Source organism: Coregonus clupeaformis, chromosome 33, assembly GCF_020615455.1.
Source record: "Coregonus clupeaformis isolate EN_2021a chromosome 33, ASM2061545v1, whole genome shotgun sequence".
In the NCBI taxonomy this organism is placed as follows: Eukaryota; Metazoa; Chordata; class Actinopteri; order Salmoniformes; family Salmonidae; genus Coregonus; species Coregonus clupeaformis.
This window is the reverse complement of record NC_059224.1, coordinates 18,051,312-18,072,593: the sequence shown is the minus strand read 5'-3', so window position 1 is coordinate 18,072,593 and position 21,282 is coordinate 18,051,312. Positions and strand designations below refer to the sequence as shown.

The 21,282-nt window shown below is 43.7% G+C and overlaps 1 protein-coding gene across 1 annotated transcript in view; it reads right to left on the bottom strand.

The window, feature by feature from the left end:
- Nucleotides 1-21,282, bottom strand: part of LOC121548727 (kelch-like protein 29) — a 371,638-nt gene that overhangs the window by 132,621 nt on the left and 217,735 nt on the right. The gene's annotated exons all lie outside the window — the stretch shown is intronic.

The window sequence follows — 21,282 nt, the reverse complement described above, 5'->3', positions numbered from 1 at the left end:
GAATGAGGGACCATGATGGACCATGGATTAACGTGTATGGTCAGAATGATGAACTCAGCCTGTCCAGTTCAGACAGAGGAAAGTGAGATAGTTTAGAATGAGACAAATAAGCAGAGCGTAATGGCTTAGGAGCAGGACAGACTCAGAGGTTAACAATTGGCAATTTCTCATAGAGCGAGCGAGCTGATCGATTGCCGTCATTGTGCGCTTTTGTCATCAGCATCATCATCTCATCGACACATATCAATCGTACACAGATGTTTTAAGATAAAAACAAACTGATAAGGATGTGAAGGGTGTTTAGCGACACGCACACACACAGTTTATTAAGATGGCAGAATGCGGTGGGTAGACAGACCGGTAGGTAGCGAAGCGTTCTCCCATTTTCTCCCTTTTTAAGTTTGTCTCCGGTTTGCTGATCCCCTCTTCCATAGCAACCATTATCACTGGGCGGCAGATGGTTATAGTCTGACTCAGAAAAAGACAGAGAGAGAGAGAGAGAGAGAGTGAGAAGTGGAGCGAGAGAGAGAGAGAGGATGGAGAGGTAGATAGAAAGGTAGAGAGGAGAGAGAGAAAACTAGAGTGAATGAGAGAAGGAAAGGAGAGGTAGAGAGAGAGGAGAGAGACAGAAAGAGAAGGAGAGAGAGAGAAAAAAGGAGAGAGAGAAAACAGGAGAGGTAGAGAAAGAGCGGTAGAGAGATAGGGAGAGAGATGAGCTTCAGTCGGCAGACGGGGGGGTGAGAAAAGAGGGAAGGAGGTATGTGGGAGAGATACACAGTCACACACATGCACACATTTTGCAATAGAAAGACTAAAAAGTAATCTTTGAATTAAGGTTAGTTGTCTTTTAAAGTCTGCAATTTTTTGTTCTCTATTCACTAAACTACGGAGTCTGTGCTTGTGAGTAAAAGGTCCGCCGTTGCCCCCAGCCCTATGACAACTATACAGCAGAATATAAAACAGAAGATCTGCCATAGGGTTACACTGAACGTGATAGAATAAATAAAAAAATCACACGATGAAGATACTGACAGTTTGGTTAGGTGGATTCTAATTAAAGTCAAATGATCTGACTTTCCTAAATACCTGTATGTGTAGGCTACATGTTCACGGCTTAGAATAGAATAATATGCTTTTTAGGTAACACACACACACAGACACGCACGCACACACAGAGCTGTGAAGACATTGTCCTCAGTGTGTTCTCAGGATGGTGTGTGTGTACTATAGTGCCTGCCAAACTAAAATAAGTGTCGCTATGGTTACCCATCTCCCTCTGAGGCGGGCTGTGGCACCTCATTTGACTCTAGTTAGCCATCTGGCTCACACGCACACACCTGAATCCATTGTCTAGTTCTTTAATGAAACCTATTCGTCAGTTGTCCATCCTTTCAATAATGTTTGAGTGGCAATCCCACAGACATAGCTGAACATTCTGTCCAATGCTGAAAATCACTACGCAAGCTCACATACTCTCCTCTCCACACACTGATCACACACTGACACTCCTCCACACAGAGAAGATCCAATAATCATCCTGACACAATGTCCTATTCTCCCTGACATGGCACAGCCGATACCGACAGCTGTCACTGTGAATGTGTGTTACTGTCTACCAATAGAACACAGCGTTACTGTCTTTACCGAAGACCATGTATGTACCATGTCATTGGTTGCCTTCCCTCAGAGGTAAGGTAAGACCTGGAAAGGGCCAATGCCGACAGCTGTGTCACTGTGTGCGTGTTACTGTCAACCAATAAGAGAGTGTTAATGTGTGTGTATCAAGCACCCATCCATATCATTGGCTGTCTTCTACCAGAGGTGCATGGGAAGGTGTGGTTGGTCAACAGAAGGCTGTGGGCTGTGATTGGCTGGAGTCAGCCCTGATCTGGCCGTGGGCTGTGATTGGCTGGAGTCAGCCCTGGTTTGGCCGTGGGCTGTGATTGGCTGGAGTCAGCCCTGGTCTGGCCGTGGGCTGTGATTGGCTGGAGTCAGCCCTGGTCTGGTCTCCTCACCCATCCAAACAAACAAGGCAGGGTTAGCTCATGAAGGTGTGTTTGCCTGGGTTGGGCCCAGTCCCCTGTCTATCTCAGAGATATGGCTCCCATTCAATCTGCTAATACGACAGAATGAGGAATGAGAGATACACACCTGGAGAAGGAACAAACACACGTGCACATAAGCACCCAGACACGTCACACAAAGGCTTGGGAGAGTCATACACAAAGGCTTAACTAGACGGTGGGCTAGCATACACCTTAGGGTCCATAGTACAAAGCTATAGTACCATGAGGTGGACTCTGGTCTCCCTTGATAAATTAGTTAATTACTAGACAGAGAGAGAGAGCAGGAGGATGAGGAGAGAGAGTGAGAGTGAGAGTGAGAGGAGGAGGAGGAGAGAATGGTCCATGTCTATAACAGTCTGGTCTCTGGTGCAGCAACTTTACAGAACACACTGATCAAATCAACAAACTGCTAGGAGATTTAATAACAGGCCCGCGGGGAATGAGAAAAAAGGAAGAAAGAAGGAGAGAGGGAGGGAGGGGAAGACTGAAGTGGAGACAGAAACAGAGGTAGAAAGAGAGAATGTGCCACACCCGGGCTTGCTCACACACACACACACACACACACACACATCCGTAAAAGTGGCATTGTGCCATTATTACATTCTGCCTTTTATGACTGTGTTTGTGGTTTGGTTTTACTATCCTCGTGGGGACCAGAAGTCAAAACAATAAAAATAAAAGATTAAGATGGGCAGTCTGAGATATGGCTTTTTCTTTGCAACTCTGCCTAGAAGGTCAGCATCCCGGACTCCTTTTCACTGTTGACGTTGAGACTGGTGTTTTGCGGGTACTATTTAATGAAGCTGCCAGTTGAGGACCTGTGAGGCGCCTGTTTCTCAAACTAGACACTAATGTATTTGTCCTCTTGCTCAGTTGTGCACTGGGGCCTCCCACTCCTCTTTCTATTCTGGTTAGAGACAGTTTGCGCTGTTCTGTGATGGGAGTAGTACACAGCGTTGTACGAGATCTTCAGTTTCTTGGCAATTTCTCGCATAGAATAGCCATCATTTCTCAGAACAAGAATAGACTGATGAGTTTTAGAAGAAAGTTATTTGTTTCTGGACATTTTTCAATTTAAATTATTATACAAAATTCTTGCTACCAATAGAATGTTATTTATATGGGGGATACAATCTTCCTAGCTCTGCAGATTTTGCTGTGAAGAGACAGAATCATTAGATCATTTGTTTTGGTACTGTCCATTTGTGGCTTGTTTTTGGTCACAGGTCCAGGAATGGCTGAAGGATTGCAATGTTTACCTGGAGCTAACCCTGCAAATAGCACTACTGGGTGATCTGAAAAGTCATAGTCAATCGATCAATAATATAATAATACTTTTAGCAAAAATGTTTATTTTCAATTTACAATCTGTAGAAACAATGAGAGTAGAAGGCTTCAGAACTTTTGTAAAACATCACAGTACAGTTGAAAAATATATGGCAAATAGAAATCCAATATGGATGGTGTTAAGAGATAGATGGGAGGTGTTGAATGGAGCTGAAGGATGGGACTAATAACAACTAACAACAACTAATAACAGCAAGATAACTAATGTAGGGCAGGCTGTGTCCATAATAATAATAATAATAATAATAATAATAATAATAAGCCATTTAGCAGACGCTTTTATCCAAAGCGACTTACAGTCATGCGTGCATACATTTTTCTTTGTGTATGGGTGGTCCCGGGGATCGAACCCACTACCTTGGCGTTACAAGCGCCGTGCTCTACCAGCTGAGCTACAGAGGACCACAATAAGTATATAGGTTATAGGTTGAGAGCTTTTGTGAAGGAGCACAGTTGGAGAGATATGGCATATAGAAGCAAACCGGATGGACATCATGAAAATGATCGGAGAGGTTGAGGGTAGAGGAAGTTCAGGAGTAAAATCAAGCAAAATATAATTACTGTAAAATTGACTGTGTCCATAAAATGTATATAGTATGTATAAGCTGGAAGTAGAGGCCTAAGCGTTGTTGTTCACTAGTTTACTCCAATTAGGGAAGGGGTGGTGGGGTTGGAAAGTAATAAAGGGAAATACATTTTTTTAAAGGATATGTATATACAGCTCTGGAAAACATTGCACATTTTTCTTAAATCAGCATCTCTACATGTATGACAGCCATTCCATTCCAGTGTCTGTTGAATTCCAACACAGGCACACCTCATTCTACTGAATTAGGTACTGATTACAACGCCAGGACAGCGGAGTCACTCACCACCTTCCGGAGACATTTGAAACCCCACCTCTTTAAGGAATACCTGGGATAGGATAAAGTAATCCTTCTACCCCCTTACCCCAACCCACCCCCCCTAAAAAATAAAAAATAATACTATAAATAAACACAAAAATTTTAATAAGAATGACAAAAAAATAAAGGACAAAAAGAAAAAAGAAACAAAAAGAAATTATACATTGTAAAGTGGTTATCCCACTGGCTATAAGGTGAATGCACCTTTTTGTGGGTCGCTCTGGATAAGAGCGTCTGCTAAATGACGTAAATGTAAATGTAAATGATTAGGTGATCACCTGAACCAAATCTTATTTAACGAGGAAAAGTATAAAAACCACTGCTGTGGTCATCACTATCCTCTTGCAATAGAACCAGCTGGATGGCAAAAACAGTGCTAATAGTCCCTCAAAAGTAATATTAATCAAAAAATAACTATTGACCATGCCAAAAGAGTTGAAAAGGAAAGTTTTGAGTGAGGAAAAGAAGGGTTCAATTCTGTCTTTACTGGCAGAGGGATACAGTGAGCGTCAGGTTGCTTCCATCCTTAAAATGTCAAAGACGGCGGTTCATAAGAACAAGGTCAAGCAGCAGACATTGGGGACAACAAAGCTACAGACCGGCAGAGGGCGAAAACGACTCTCTACTGACCGGGATGACCGCCAACTCATTCGAATGTCACTCAACAACCATAGGATGACATCAAGTGACCTACAAAAATAATGGCAAACAGCAGCAGGGGTAAAGTGCACGGTGTCACGAACCGGCTCAAGTTCGTAACAAAAGGGAGACACGTGGAGACAAGGAATACTTAAAGTATATATTTATTAACTAAAGTAAACTAACTCAAATAACAATGGGGTGTGTAATCAGTAATCAGTAGTGTAAGTGAGTGTTTGCTTGCATAAATGTAATATGGAAAAGTGTTGAGAGGTGCCAAAGCAAACAACCAAAAAGGCCACAAAAATACCACAACCAAAGTCAAAGTATCTGCCTGGAGAGAGTCTCTTCAATGAATGTGGAAGAGGTCCATTTATGCTGGGACACACCCGGCCCAGGTGTTTCCCATGTAGCTGACGACCCTCCCAACTCCGCCCACCGGCATCCTAATAAGGAAACAAGAGCAAAGAGAGAATACGGCAGACAGAGTGGGAGGGTCGTCACACCCCCCCATAAGACCGGGGACCAACAAGGACCCCGGACCAACGTACCAGTCCCTGCATCCCAAACCGACAAATTGTACATGTTCACACCTCCACTTGCCCCCCCCCATCATCCTCTCCAGACCTCAGCAACCTTTACACAGGAAGCAACCTTTAAGAGGAAAGAAGAACACAAGACTAGGAAGGGACAAACAGGAAAGATAGAACATGACAAAATCAAACAATGGTCGGTCACAACAATATTCATGAACAGGGCGCACGAGAGAGCGCATCAGCAATCACGTTATCAGTCCCCCGGATGTGCCGCACATCTAGATGGAAGGATTGTAAAAATAAACACCATCTCATTATCCTCTGATTTGGACACCTCATGGACCTCAAAAAGGTGAGAGGGTTATGGTCGGTGTAGACCACAATAGGTACTACACCCGACCCAACATACACTTCAAAGTGTTGTAGCGCCCATATAAGTGCTAATGCTTCTTTTTCAATGACCGAATAGTTCAACTGATAATGGTTAAACTTTTTGGAAAAGAAACTAACAGGCCTCTCAACCCCAGCCACATCTGCTTGCAGCAAAACTGCACCCGCCCCCACATGACTAGCATCCACCTGCAAGGTAAATGACAAATCCACACGAGGAGCAGCCAGTACCGGAGTTGAAGTAAGCAACCTCTTTGCATCTTCGAAAGCCTGTTGACAATGAGAAGACCATACGTACACAGCCTTAGCTTTCAGCAAATCTGTCAAGGGAGCGACCACAGTAGAGAAGTTCCTACAAAAACCACGATAATACCCAATCATTCCCAAGAAACGCATCAGTTCCTTTTTAGTAGCTGGTAGTGGAAAAGCATCAATAGCTACCACTTTAGCCCGAACAGGACGCACTTCACCCTGCCCAACCACCTTTCCAAGGTATGTAACAGTCGCCTGAGCAAACTCACATTTAGCCAAATTTATTGTGAGGCGACCCGCGGCCAGACGTCCAAACAAGGCTTGAATACGGGACAGATGTTCCTCCCAAGTATCTGCATATATCACTACATCGTCCAGATAAACAGCGCACCCGGCCAGACCAGAGACAACCCTGTTCATAAGTCGCTGAAAAGTGGCAGGCGCATTACGCAGTCCGAAACTCATAACCGAATACGAGTACAGACCAAAAGGTGTAATAAAGGCAGAGATTTCACGTGCCCTACTCGTCAGTGGCACCTGCCAATAGCCCTTTAACAGGTCAAATTTGCTCACAAACTTAGCTGCGCCGACTTGATCAACGCAGTCCTCCATCCGAGGAAGAGGAAATGAATCCGGCTTAGTGACATCGTTTACCTTACGGTAGTCCGTACAAAATCTATTTGTTCCATCCGATTTACTGACCAAGATCCAGGGAGAAGCCCAACTGGAGAAAGAAGGCTCTGCTATTTTACTCTCCAGCATGTACCGGACCTCAGCATCCAGACAATGCAGTTTCTCTGAAGAAACTCTATAGAACCGTTGACGAATGGGGTCAGCATCTCCAATGTCAATATCATGTTCTATTAAGTTTGTACGTGTAGGTGTATCAGAAAACAACCCTGGAAATCTCTGAATCAAACCAACTATCTCTTTCCGCCCATCAACAGGTAGATGAGTAAGAAGGCTATCTAAAATCTCCAGTGTCTCTGAATTTTTCAATCTACCCTGCAGTATGCAATCATCGGGACCAGAAACATCTTCCTGCACAGACCTAGCATGACCAGAACTCTTGGAATAAACAGTATCAGCCAAAAGAACAGCCTTACCGTCCTCTGTAGACTCCCACTGTTCAGTCTCAGAGGAACATGCATAATAGGGTTTTAACAAATTTACATGGCACAGTTGGTGTGCTTTCCTCCGTTCTGGAGTGGCAACTAGATAATTTTGCACAGTGTACTGGCGCACCACTGTATATGGACCTTGAAACTTGGCTTGAAAAGGAGAACCAACAATTGGCAGCAGAGCCAGAACCTGATCACCTGGACTAAAGTGACGAGGCTCAGCTCGGCGATCATATATGCTCTTCATCCTGTCCTGTGAAGATGATAGCTTCTCTTTAGCTATTTCACCAGCGGCATACAAGCGTCGCCGAAAATCACACACATGATAACAGGGACTGAGGAGGCTCGGGAGACTTCCAGTCATCCTGGAGAACAGATAAAAGCCCACGCACCCGATGTCCAAACACTAGGTCATTTGGGCTAAAACCCGTGCTCTCCTGTGAAACCTCCCTAGCAGCTAACAATAACCAAGGCAACCCCTCCTCCCAATCTTTTTCCATCTCAGTACAATAAGCTCTCAACAAAGACTTAAGTGTTTGATGGAAACGTTCCAGTGCTCCTTGACTTTGGGCATGATAGGCGCTAGACAAGTTGTGTTTAATATGGAGTTGTTGGAGAACCTGACCAAAGAGATTAGAGGTGAAATTAGATCCTTGATCACTTTGAATGACCTTAGGGATTCCAAACAGTGAGAGAAACTGAGTCAAAGCTTTTAACACAGCCTTAGTCGTGATAGACCGGAGAGGATAGGCAGCAGGAAACCTAGTGGTCTGACACATCACAGTCAACAAATAATTACTACCCTTTCTAGAACGAGGCAGAGGACCAACACAATCAATAATCAAATACTCAAAAGGTTTACTGAGTACAGGAATAGGGAACAGTGGTACCGGCTTAATAGCTTGATTAGGTTTACCAGTTAATTGACAGGTGTGACAAGTTTTGATGAAATCAGAAACATCCCTCTTTAATCTTGGCCAAAAGAAATGTCGTAATATACGATTGTAGGTTTTTCTCACACCCATATGCCCAGCAACGTCATTGTGAGAAGTTGTTAGCACCAACTCACGAAGCTTAACTGGTACCACCACCTGACTAATCGCCTCCCCCAGAAAACAACTACCATGAGACATCCACTTTCTCATCAGGACCTCTTCTTGGAGAAAATAGGGTCAGGCACAATTTGGTCCCGCAACTCTTCTAATGTAGGGTCAGTCCGTTGCGCCTCGATTAAATCGGAGCGGGATATAGATAACGGGATAACAGGGAAAACAGTAACAGACTTATTTGTGGTATTCTCGTTAGCCAGCTCCGTGACCAGGTCGTCATGGATCATAGAACGCGTCACTGCACACACAGAAAACACCTCTGGGAAATTCTGCGCACTCTCATCAGGAATCCCTACAATTGACGGCTTAGTGGAAACCACTAAAGATGGAAACGCGATAGGCCACACACGCTCCCCAGCCAAGTTATTTCCAAGGATCACGTCAATACCCTCAATAGGCAATGAAGGACGCACCCCCACAACAACCTCACCTTTCACCAGTCCACAATCCAACATCAGTTTATGCAATGGAACTGACAGAGTGTTCAAACCTATTCCCCCAATTAGAACACTATTCCCCGAATCAGTCTCCGCAGAGAAGGGTAACACAGATTCCAACACAAATGATTCAGAGGCACCTGTGTCTCTTAGGATCTTTACTGGCACTAGGTTCTTACTTCCTACCATAGACACAAAACCCTCCGTAACGAAAGGTAAATAGTCGGGATCAATATAACCTTTCACCTGGCTCTGGGCATGAGACAATGCGTCAGGAGTGAACTGATGTGGAACAGGCGCTGCTAACGCTGCAGGCCTCGATTTACCATAAGCACCTGTACTGAATTTACCCCTAGACCTAAGAATCGGACATTCATTTTTCCAATGACCTAATTCTTGACAGTAGTGACACTCTTGACCAACGTCAGTTTTACCACGGGTATCAGGCTCAACCCTAGTTGAATGAAACTCTGCCCGGGAACCGAAGTATCTCGGCGAGCGAGGCCCAAATCTCTGCGAACGCCCCCACTCACTCCGAATACGGGGTTCTGCAAAAACATTTTTGTGAGTCAACACATATTCATCTGCCAAAACCGCAGCTTCAGCGACAGTCTTTATTTTTCGTTCGTTAATGTACGTCGCTATACGATCAGGGATTGTGTCCTTAAATTGTTCTAACATAATCAGATCACACAGCCCTTGGAAAGTCATAACTGCAGAGGCAGAACACCAGCGATTGAACTGTGAAGATAATATTCGCGCAAACTCAACATGAGTCTGCTGATCATCCCTTTTTAAAGTTCTAAATCGTTGGCCTCAGGGACCAATTCATAACTCTGTAACACAGCCGTTTTAACCTTCTCATAACTAACACTGTCTGCTACACTAAGAGCTGAATATGCTTCTTGCGCTTTACCAGTCAGCACACACTGCAACATCAAAGTGCGATCAGAATCAGGCCAACTCCTAGCGTCAGCAACACGCTCAAACAACGAAAAGAATGTCTCCGGGTCCTTTTCATTAAACTGGGGCAACAACCATAAATTCCCAACAATATCAAATGTGTCTGGATTACGACCAAAAGAGGAACGACCCTAGGTAACTCTGGGTCACCTTCCCAGAGCAAACTCTCCCTGAGAGCTTTCCTTCTCTAACCAACTCTAGTCGCTTTTGTTGCAGCTTGATTTTAGCACGCTCCATATCCTGTTTAAATTCCAATTCCCTTTCATATTTTACACGATCATGCTCCATTTTAGCTCTTTGTCCATTTTGTTCATGCTCTAGCTGTAACAGAAGCAGTTCTTTCTGCTGTTCAAAAAGAAGACTACTATGACTAACCGATGGAGCGGTCATTGTAACATATCGGGGAGACAATGTGTCCTCAGCAGAGGCTGCCCCAGTGGTAACATCCAGAATACCACTCTCCATCAAATTGGCCTTCAATATTAACCTAATAGAATTTTTTAGGCGTTTATCACTAATTTCAACCTTGTAGTGTTCAGCAACCTTCAACAGCTGTTCTTTAGTACATAATTCTAACAGTTCTTCTGATGGAAAGCGAATGAACTCGTCTACATTAGACGCCATAATCAGGAGAAAAAAAATATATATATATATAATAATAATCTTGCTCAACCCCTCTGCTGAGCACACCAGACACAAGAGAAATGACAATCACACCGAGCACCACAGAAGAGAGCTGGGATATGGAGCTTCCCCATAACCTACAATAACTCAACCCTAGTCTTCGTGTGGATTCGCGGTGGGTAATTACGCACTGTAGCCCGCTGGCAAGGAATTAAACCCCCAGCACGCTGGTAGATTCCACCAAGCCACGGATGTGCCCCCGAGACAACTGCTCAGTCCACAGACACCACACAAAAATAACAAACATTTAACCATGCCCAACGTATCCCAAAACAAAACACGTCACTAAGCCTATCAGGGGAAAAAGCTATAGCTCCGGGTAGAAAATGTCACTACCCTACCCAATCTCCCACTGAGGTACACAGCCGATTGTACTCACCTCCTCAGACCGATGCCCCAACAGCGAGTAGAGCAAGAGTTTCCAGGCTGGGCAGGGACTGGAAACTAACCAATGTACTCTCTCCAACGCAGTACACAACCCAAAGGAAACCAATACTGGGCCTATCAAACTCAAACAAACTAACAAAATTTACAAAAAAAAACCTACAGAATTGGACATTAACTCCACGTTCTCCCAAACACAACCAGTTCAAGATCCCGGACGAACCCCCACTTGTCACGAACCGGCTCAAGTTCGTAACAAAAAGGGAGACACGTGGAGACAAGGAATACTTAAAGTATATATTTATTAACTAAAGTAAACTAACTCAAATAACAATGGGGTGTGTAATCAGTAATCAGTAGTGTAAGTGAGTGTTTGCTTGCATAAATGTAATATGGAAAAGTGTTGAGAGGTGCCAAAGCAAACAACCAAAAAGGCCACAAAAATACCACAACCAAAGTCAAAGTATCTGCCTGGAGAGAGTCTCTTCAATGAATGTGGAAGAGGTCCATTTATGCTGGGACACACCCGGCCCAGGTGTTTCCCATGTAGCTGACGACCCTCCCAACTCCGCCCACCGGCATCCTAATAAGGAAACAAGAGCAAAGAGAGAATACGGCAGACAGAGTGGGAGGGTCGTCACAACGGCGAGGACGGTTCGAAACAGGCTCCTAGGGGCAGGGCTGAAGTTGTGCAAAGCTAGAAAAAAGCCCTTCATCAATGAGAAGCAAAGAAGAGCCAGGCTGAGGTTTGCAAAAGACCATTAGGATTGGACCGTAGAGGACTGGAGTAAGGTCATCTTCTCTGATGAGTCCAATTTTCAGCTTTGCCCAACACCTGGTCGTCTAATGGTTAGACAGAGACCTGGAGAGGCCTACAAGCCAGAGTGTCTCGCACCCACTGTGACATTTGGTGGAGGATCGGTGATGATCTGGGGGTGCTTCAGCAAGGCTGGAATTGGGCAGATTTGTCTTTGTGAAGGATGCATGAATCAAACCACGTACAAGGTTGTCCTGGAAGAAAACTTGCTTCCTTTTGCTCTGACATTGTTACCCAACTCTGAGGATTGGTTTTTCCAGCAGGACAATGCGCCATGCCACACAGCCAGGTCAATCAAGGTGTGGATGGAGGACCACCAGATCAAGACCCTGTCATGGCCAATCCAATCCCCAGACCTGAACCCCATTGAAAACTTCTGGAATGTGATCAAGAGGAAGATGGTTGGTCACAAGCCATCAAACAAAGCCGAGCTGCTTGAATTTTTGCGCCAGGAGTGGCATAAAGTCACCCAACATCAATGTGAAAGACTGGTGGAGAGCATGCCAAGACGCATGAAAGCTGTGATTGAAAATCAGGGTTATTCCACCAAATATTGATTTCTGAACTATTCCTAAGTTAAAACATTACTATTGTGATGTTTAAAAATGAACATGAACTTATTTTCTTTGCATTATTTGAGGTCTGACAACACTGCATTTTTTTTCTTATTTTGACCAGTTGTCATTTTCTGCAAATAAATGCTCTAAATGACAATATTCTTATTTGGAATTTGGGAGAAATGTTGTCAGTAGTTTATAGAATAAAACAAGAATGTTAATTTCACCCAAACACATACCTACAAATAGTAAAACCAGAGAAACGTATATTTTTGCAGTGGTCTCTTAATTTTTTCCAGAGCTGTATATATATACTCAATCAAACAGACTCCAACCTCTCCACAATGGCCAAGACCAGAGAGCTGTGTAAGGACATTAGGGATAAAATTGTAGACCTGCACAAGACTGGGATGGGCTACAGGACAATAGGCAAGCAGCTTGGTGAGAAGGCAACAACTGTTGGCGCAATTATTAGAAAATAGAAGAAGTTCAAGATGACGGTCAATCACTCTCGCTCTGGGGCTCCATGCAAGATCTCACCTCGTGGGGCATCAATGATCATGAGGAAGGTGAGGGATCAGCCCAGAACTACACGGCAGGACCTGGTCAATGACCTGAAGAGAGCTGGGACCACAGTCTCAAAGAAAACCATTAGTAACACACTACGCCGTCATGGATTAAAATCCTGCAGCCCACGCAAGGTACCCCTGCTCAAGCCAGCGCATTTCAAGGCCCGTCTGAAGTTTGCCAATGACCATCTGGATGATCCAGAGGAGGAATGGGAGAAGGTCATGTGGTCTGATGAGCCAAAAATAAAGCTTTTTGGTCTAAACTCCACTCGCCGTGTTTGGAGGAAGAAGAAGGATGAGTACAACCCCAAGAACACCATCCCAACCATGAAGCATGGAGGTGGAAACATCATTCTTTGGGGATGCTTTTCTGCAAAGGGGACAGGACGACTGCACCGTACTGAGGGGAGGATGGATGGGGCCATGTATCGCGAGATCTTGGCCAACAACCTCCTTCCCTCAGTAAGAGTATTGAAGATGGGTCGTGGCTGGGTCTTCCAGCATGACAACGACCCGAAACACACAGCCAGGGCAACTAAGGAGTGGCTCCGTAAGAAGCATCTCAAGGTCCTGGAGTGGCCTAGCCAGTCTCCAGACCTGAACCCAATAGAAAATCTTTGGAGGGAGCTGAAAGTCCGTATTGCCCAGCGACAGCCCCGAAACCTGAAGGATCTGGAGAAGGTCTGTATGGAGGAGTGGGCCAAAATCCCTGCTGCAGTGTGTGCAAACCTGGTCAAGACCTACAGGAAACGTATGATCTCTGTAATTGCAAACAAAGGTTTCTGTACAAAATATTAAGTTCTGCTTTTCTGATGTATCAAATACTTATGTCATGCAATAAAATGCAAATTAATTACTTACAAATCATACAATGTGATTTTCTGGGTTTTTGTTTTCGATTCCGTCTCTCACAGTTGAAGTGTACCTATGATAAAAATTACAGACCTCTACATGCTTTGTAAGTAGGAAAACCTGCAAAATCGGCAGTGTATCAAATACTTGTTCTCCCCACTGTATATATACAGTGGGGGAAAAAAGTATTTAGTCAGCCACCAATTGTGCAAGTTCTCCCACTTAAAAAGATGAGAGAGGCCTGTAATTTTCATCATAGGTACACGTCAACTATGACAGACAAAATGAGGGAAAAAAATCCAGAAAATCACATTGTAGGATTTTTTATGAATTTATTTGCAAATTATGGTGGAAAATAAGTATTTGGTCAATAACAAAAGTTTCTCAATACTTTGTTTTATACCCTTTGTTGGCAATGACACAGGTCAAACGTTTTCTGTAAGTCTTCACAAGGTTTTCACACACTGTTGCTGGTATTTTGGCCCATTCCTCCATGCAGATCTCCTCTAGAGCAGTGATGTTTTGGGGCTGTCGCTGAGCAACGCGGACTTTCAACTCCCTCCAAAGATTTTCTATGGGGTTGAGATCTGGAGACTGGCTAGGCCACTCCAGGACCTTGAAATGCTTCTTACGAAGCCACTCCTTCGTTGCCGGGCGGTGTGTTTGGGATCATTGTCATGCTGAAAGACCCAGCCACGTTTCATCTTCAATGCCCTTGCTGATGGAAGGAGGTTTTCACTCAAAATCTCACGATACATGGCCCCATTCATTCTTTCCTTTACACGGATCAGTCGTCCTGGTCCCTTTGCAGAAAAACAGCCCCAAAGCATGATGTTTCCACCCCCATGCTTCACAGTAGGTATGGTGTTCTTTGGATGCAACTCAGCATTCTTTGTCCTCCAAACACGACGAGTTGAGTTTTTACCTATTTTTTTCTATTTTGGTTTCATCTGACATTCTCCCAACCCTCTTCTGGATCATCCAAATGCACTCTAGCAAACTTCAGACAGGCCTGGACATGTACTGGCTTAAGCAGGGGGACACGTCTGGCACTGCAGGATTTGAGTCCCTGGCGGCGTAGTGTGTTACTGATGGTAGGCTTTGTTACTTTGGTCCCAGCTCTCTGCAGGTCATTCACTAGGTCCCCCCGTGTGGTTCTGGGATTTTTGCTCACCGTTCTTGTGATCATTTTGACCCCACGGGGTGAGATCTTGCATGGAGCCCCAGATCGAGGGAGATTATCAGTGTTCTTGTATGTCTTCCATTTCCTAACAATTGCTCCCACAGTTGATTTCTTCAAACCAAGCTGCTTACCTATTGCAGATTCAGTCTTCCCAGCCTGGTGCAGGTCTACAATTTTGTTTCTGGTGTCCTTTGACAGCTCTTTGGTCTTGGCCATAGTGGAGTTTGGAGTGTGACTGTTTGAGGTTGTGGACAGGTGTCTTTTATACTGATAACAAGTTCAAACAGGTGCCATTAATACAGATAACGAGTGGAGGACAGAGGAGCCTCTTAAAGAAGAAGTTACAGGTCTGTGAGAGCCAGAAATCTTGCTTGTTTGTAGGTGACCAAATACTTATTTTCCACCATAATTTGCAAATAAATTCATTAAAAACCCTACAATGTGATTTTCTGGATTTTTTTTCTCAATTTGTCTGTCATAGTTGACGTGTACCTATGATGAAAATTACAGGCCTCTCTCATCTTTTTAAGTGGGAGAACTTGCACAATTGGTGGCTGACTAAATAAAAAAAATCCCCACTATATATAAATATACATATATACACATATATATATATATATATATATACATATGTGTATATGTATATATATATATATGTGTGTGTATGTATGTATGTATATGTATATATGTATATGTTTGTTTGTATATATACATTGAAGGAAAAAAGTATTTGATCCCCTGCTGATTTTGTAAGTTTGCCCACTGACAAAGACATGATCAGTCTATCATTTTAATGGTAGGTTTATTTGAACAGTGAGAGACAGAATAACAACAAAAGAAACCAGAAAAACGCATGTCGAAAATGTTATAAATTGATTTGCATTTTAATGAGGGAAATAAGTATTTGACCCCTCTGCAAAACATGACTTAGTACATGGTGGCAAAACCCTTGTTGGCAATCACAGATGTCAGACGTTTCTTGTAGTTGGCCACCAGGTTTGCACACATCTCAGGAGGAATTTTGTCCCACTCCTCTTTGCAGATCTTCTCCAAGTCATTAAGGTTTCGAGGCTGACGTTTGGCAACTCAAACCTTCAGCTCCCTCTACAGATTTTCTATGGGATTAAGGTCTGGAGACTGGCTAGGCCACTCCAGGACCTTAATGTGCTTCTTCTTGAGCCACTCCTTTGTTGCCTTGGCCGTGTGTTTTGGGTCATTGTCATGCTGGAATACCCATCCACTACCCATTTTCAATGCCCTGGCTGAGGGAAGGAGGTTCTCACCCAAGATTTGACGGTACATGGCCCCGTCCATCGTCCCTTTGATGCGGTGAAGTTGTCCTGTACCCTTAGCAGAAAAACACCCCCAAAGCATAATGTTTCCACCTCCATGTTTGACGGTGGGGATGGTGTTCTTGGGGTCATAGGCAGCATTCCTCCTCCTCCAAACACGGCGAGTTGAGTTGATGCCAAAGAGCTCCATTTTGGTCTCATCTGACCACAACACTTTCACCCAGTTCTCCTCTGAATCATTCAGATGTTCATTGGCAAACTTCAGACGGGCCTGTATATGTGCTTTCTTGAGCAGGGGGACCTTGCAGGCGCTGCAGGATTTCAGTCCTTCACGGCGTAGTGTGTTACCAATTGTTTTCTTGGTGACTATGGTCCCAGCTGCCTTGAGATCATTGACAAGATCCTCCCGTGTAGTTCTGGGCTGATTCCTCACCGTTCTCATGATGATTGCAACTCCACAAGGTGAGATCTTGCATGGAGCCCCAGGCCGAGGGAGATTGACAGTTATTTTGTGTTTCTTCCATTTGAGAATAATCGCACCAACTGTTGTCACCTTCTCACCAAGCTGCTTGGCGATGGTCTTGTAGCCCATTCCAGACTTGTGTAGGTCTACAATCTTGTCCCTGACATCCTTGGAGAGGTCTTTGGTCTTGGCCATGGTGGAGAGTTTGGAATCTGATTGATTGATTGCTTCTGTGGACAGGTTGTCTTTTATACAGGTAACAAGCTGGGATTAGGAGCACTCCGTTTAAGAGTGTGCTCCTAATCTCAGCTCGTTACCTGTATAAAAGACACCTGGGAGCCAGAAATCTTTCTGATTGAGAGGGGGTCAAATACTTATTTCCCTCATTAAAATGCAAATCAATTTATAACATTTTTGACATGCGTCTTTCTGGATTTTGTTGTTATTCTGTCTCTCACTGTTCAAATAAACCTACCATTAAAATTATAGACTGATCATTTCTTTGTCAGTGGGCAAACGTACAAAATCAGCAGGGGATCAAATACTTTTTTCCCCTCACTGTATATATATATATATATACACACATATATGTATGTATGTATGTATACGGCTGGTCATGCTTTCCACCTGGCTACCACTACCCCGGCCACCAGCTCTGCACCCTCCACTGCAACTTGCCCATTCAATTATTGGGGCGACTCTTTTCTCCGTGTATATCAATGATGTCGCTCTTGCTGCTGGTGACTCTCAGATCCACCTCTACGCAGACGACACCATTTTGTATACATCTGGCCCTTCATTGGACACTGTGTTAACAAACCTCCAAACAAGCTTCAATGCCATACAACATTCCTTCCGTAGCCTCCAACTACTCTTAAACACTAGTAAAACTAAATGCATGCTCTTCAATCGAACGCTGCTGGCACCCGCCCACCCGACTAGAATCACTACTCTCGATGGGTCTGACCTAGAGTATGTGGACAACTACAAATACCTAGGTGTCTGGTTAGACTGTAAACTCTCCTTCCAGACTCACATTAAGCATCTCCAATCCAAAGTTAAATCTAGAATTGGCTTCCTATTTTGCAACAAAGCCTCCTTCACTCATGCTGCCAAACATGTCCTCGTAAAACTGACTATCCTACCGATCCTTGACTTCGGCGATGTCATTTACAAAATAGCCTCCAACACTACAGCAAATTGGATGTAGTCTATCACAGTGCCATCCGTTTTGTCACCAAAGCCCCATATACTACCCACTACTGTGACCTGTACGCTCTTGTTGGCTGGTCCTCACTACATATTCGTCGCCAAACCCACTGGCTCCAGGCCATCTATAAATCACTGCTAGGCAAATCCCCACCTTATCTTAGCTCATTGGTCACCATAGCAACACCCACCCGTAGTATGCGCTCCAGCAGGTACAGTGGGGAAAAAAAGTATTTAGTCAGCCACCAATTGTGCAAGTTCTCCCACTTAAAAATATGAGAGAGGCCTGTAATTTTCATCATAGGTACACGTCAACTATGACAGACAAAATGAGGAAAAAAATCCAGAAAATCACATTGTAGGATTTTTAATGAATTTATTTGCAAATTATGGTGGAAAATAAGTATTTGGTCAATAACAAAAGTTTCTCAATACTTTGTTATATACCCTTTGTTGGCAATGACACAGGTCAAACGTTTTCTGTAAGTCTTCACAACGTTTTCACACACTGTTGCTGGTATTTTGGCCCATTCCTCCATGCAGATCTCCTCTAGAGCAGTGATGTTTTGGGGCTGTCGCTGGGCAACACAGACTTTCAACTCCCTCCAAAGATTTTCTATGGGGTTAAGATCTGGAGACTGGCTAGGCCACTCCAGGACCTTGAAATGCTTCTTACGAAGCCACTCCTTCGTTGCCCGGGCGGTGTGTTTGGGATCATAGTCATGCTGAAAGACCCAGCCACGTTTCATCTTCAATGCCCTTGCTGATGGAAGGAGGTTTTCACTCAAAATCTCACGATACATGGCCCCATTCATTCTTTCCTTTACACGGATCAGTCGTCCTGGTCCCTTTGCAGAAAAACAGCCCCCAAAACATGATGTTTCCACCCCCATGCTTCACAGTAGGTATGGTGTTCTTTGGATGCAACTCAGCATTCTTTGTCCTCCAAACACGACGAGTTGAGTTTTTACCAAAAAGTTATATTTTGGTTTCATCTGACCATATGACATTCTCCCAATCCTCTTCTGGATCATCCAAATGCACTCTAGCAAACTTCAGACGGGCCTGGACATGTACTGGCTTAAGCAAGGGGACACGTCTGGCACTGCAGGATTTAAGTCCCTGGCGGCGTAGTGTGTTACTGATGGTAGGCTTTGTTACTTTGGTCCCAGCTCTCTGCAGGTCATTCACTAGGTTCCCCGTGTGGTTCTGGGATTTTTGCTCACCGTTCTTGTGATAATTTTGACCCCACGGGGTGAGATCTTGCGTGGAGCCCCAGATCGAGGGAGATTATCAGTGGTCTTGTATGTCTTCCATTTCCTAATAATTGCTCCCACAGTTGATTTCTTCAAACCAAGCTGCTTACCTATTGCAGATTCAGTCTTTCCAGCCTGGTGCATGTCTACAATTTTGTTTCTGGTGTCCTTTGACAGCTCTTTGGTCTTGGCCATAGTGGAGTTTGGAGTGTGACTGTTTGAGGTTGTGGACAGGTGTCTTTTATACTGATAACAAGCTCAAACAGGTGCCATTAATACAGGTAAAGAGTGGAGGACAGAGGAGCCTCTTAAAGAAGAAGTTACAGGTCTGTGAGAGCCAGAAATCTTGCTTGTTTGTAGGTGACCAAATACTTATTTTCCACCATAATTTGCTAATAAATTCATAAAAAAATCCTACAATGTGATTTTCTGGATTTTTTTCCTAATTTTGTTGAGTACGTGTACCAGGATGAAAATTACAGGCCCCTCTCTAATTTTTTGCAATTGGTGGTTGACTAAATACTTTTTTCCCCACTGTATATCTCACTGGTCATCCCCAAAGCCAACACCTCCTTTGGCCGCCATTCCTTCCAGTTCTCTGCTGCCAATGACTGGAACGAATTGCAAAAATCTCTGAAGCTGGAGACTCTTATCTCCCTCACTAACTTTAAGCATCAGTTGTCAGAGCACCTTACCGATCACTGCACCTAATTGTAATTATTTTGCACTATGGCCTATTTATTGCCTTACCTCCATAACTTGCTACATTTGCACACTCTGTATACATGTTTTCTGTTGTATTTTTGACTTTATGTTTTTTTTTACCCCATATGTAACTCTGTGGTGTTGTTTTTATCGCACTGCTTTACTTTATCTTGGCCAGGTCACAGTTATGAGAACTTGTTCTCAACTGGCTTACCTGGTTAAATAAAGCTGAAAAAAAGTATATATATATATATATATATTTGCGAGAACAAAAACATAGGGGATTGGAAGTTATGTAGACAATTACATCGATGGAAGTTACAATCTATCTGCAATATTAAAGCTGATCCCCCCCCCCAAAAAAAAATAAAAATATATATATATTTTTTTTTTTTTTAAACAACCGTTGCTTTGCCTGGTCATGATATTGTTCACCGCAAAATAATATCACATTGTAATTCCACACCATAAACAAAGGCAGGGAAATGCAATTCAACAGCAGCAGAATGGCTTTCTCGCACACACACACACACGTACACACACACGAACACACATAAATTGCTTTTTTTCCCCCATATGGCCAGAAAGAGAGGAAAAAGACAAAGAGAATATGGCTGGAAGGGAGAGAGAGATTGAGCGACAGAGGGTGAAAGACCCATCCATCATGCAGGCTTGTATCATTTCCTTTGACACGTCATTTTCAACTGCTCGAAGAGAAGAAGAAAAAACACGCTTTTCCTGGCTGCCCGACCAAAAGCGTGGACCATCCATCCATTTGGAACTCTGACCCACAACAGCGAAGACAAACGCAGTAGAAGAAGGAAAACCTGCCTGGTCTTTTTTAACGTTTCCTTAACACTTATTTTCTTCTTGATGTTATTCACCTACACAGCTATCTGCTGTCTATGTGAACAACAAAGTTGTGACAATGCTGTGACACTAATGTGTGGTGGATTGGTTCTGGATTCTTCACACCCTGATGGTGAATGAATGGGTGAAGCCTAGGCTTGGTGATGCTGTGTCCAATCTCTTATTAGTAGAGCAGAACAACTAACTTACCAGTAAACAAAGAGAGGATTCCGCCATCTTGGAAGCAATTTTGTGCTACAGTTTGGACAGGCAGGGTATTCAATATGAAAGCTACATGGTGGATAGTGGACAGAATCAGAGCTCTTATCAACTACTGTACGACCTACAACATTGAATTCTGATGGAAGTCTGCATGCTGATAGAGGAAATTCTGAATGAGGATAAAGAGGAAGTCTGCATGCGGATAAAGAGGAAAGTCTGTATGCGGATAGAGGAAAGTCTGCATGCGGATAGAGGAAAGTCTGAATGCGGATAGAGGAAAGTCTGCATGCAGATAAAGAGGAAAGTCTGCATGCAGATAAAGAGGAAAGTCTGCATGCGGATAAAGAGGAAAGTCTGCATGCGGATGAATAGGAAAGTCTGAATGCAGATAAAAAGGAGAGTCTGAATGTGGATAAAGAGGAAAGTCTGCATGCAGATAGAGAGGAAAGTCTGCATGCAGATAAAGAGGAAAGTC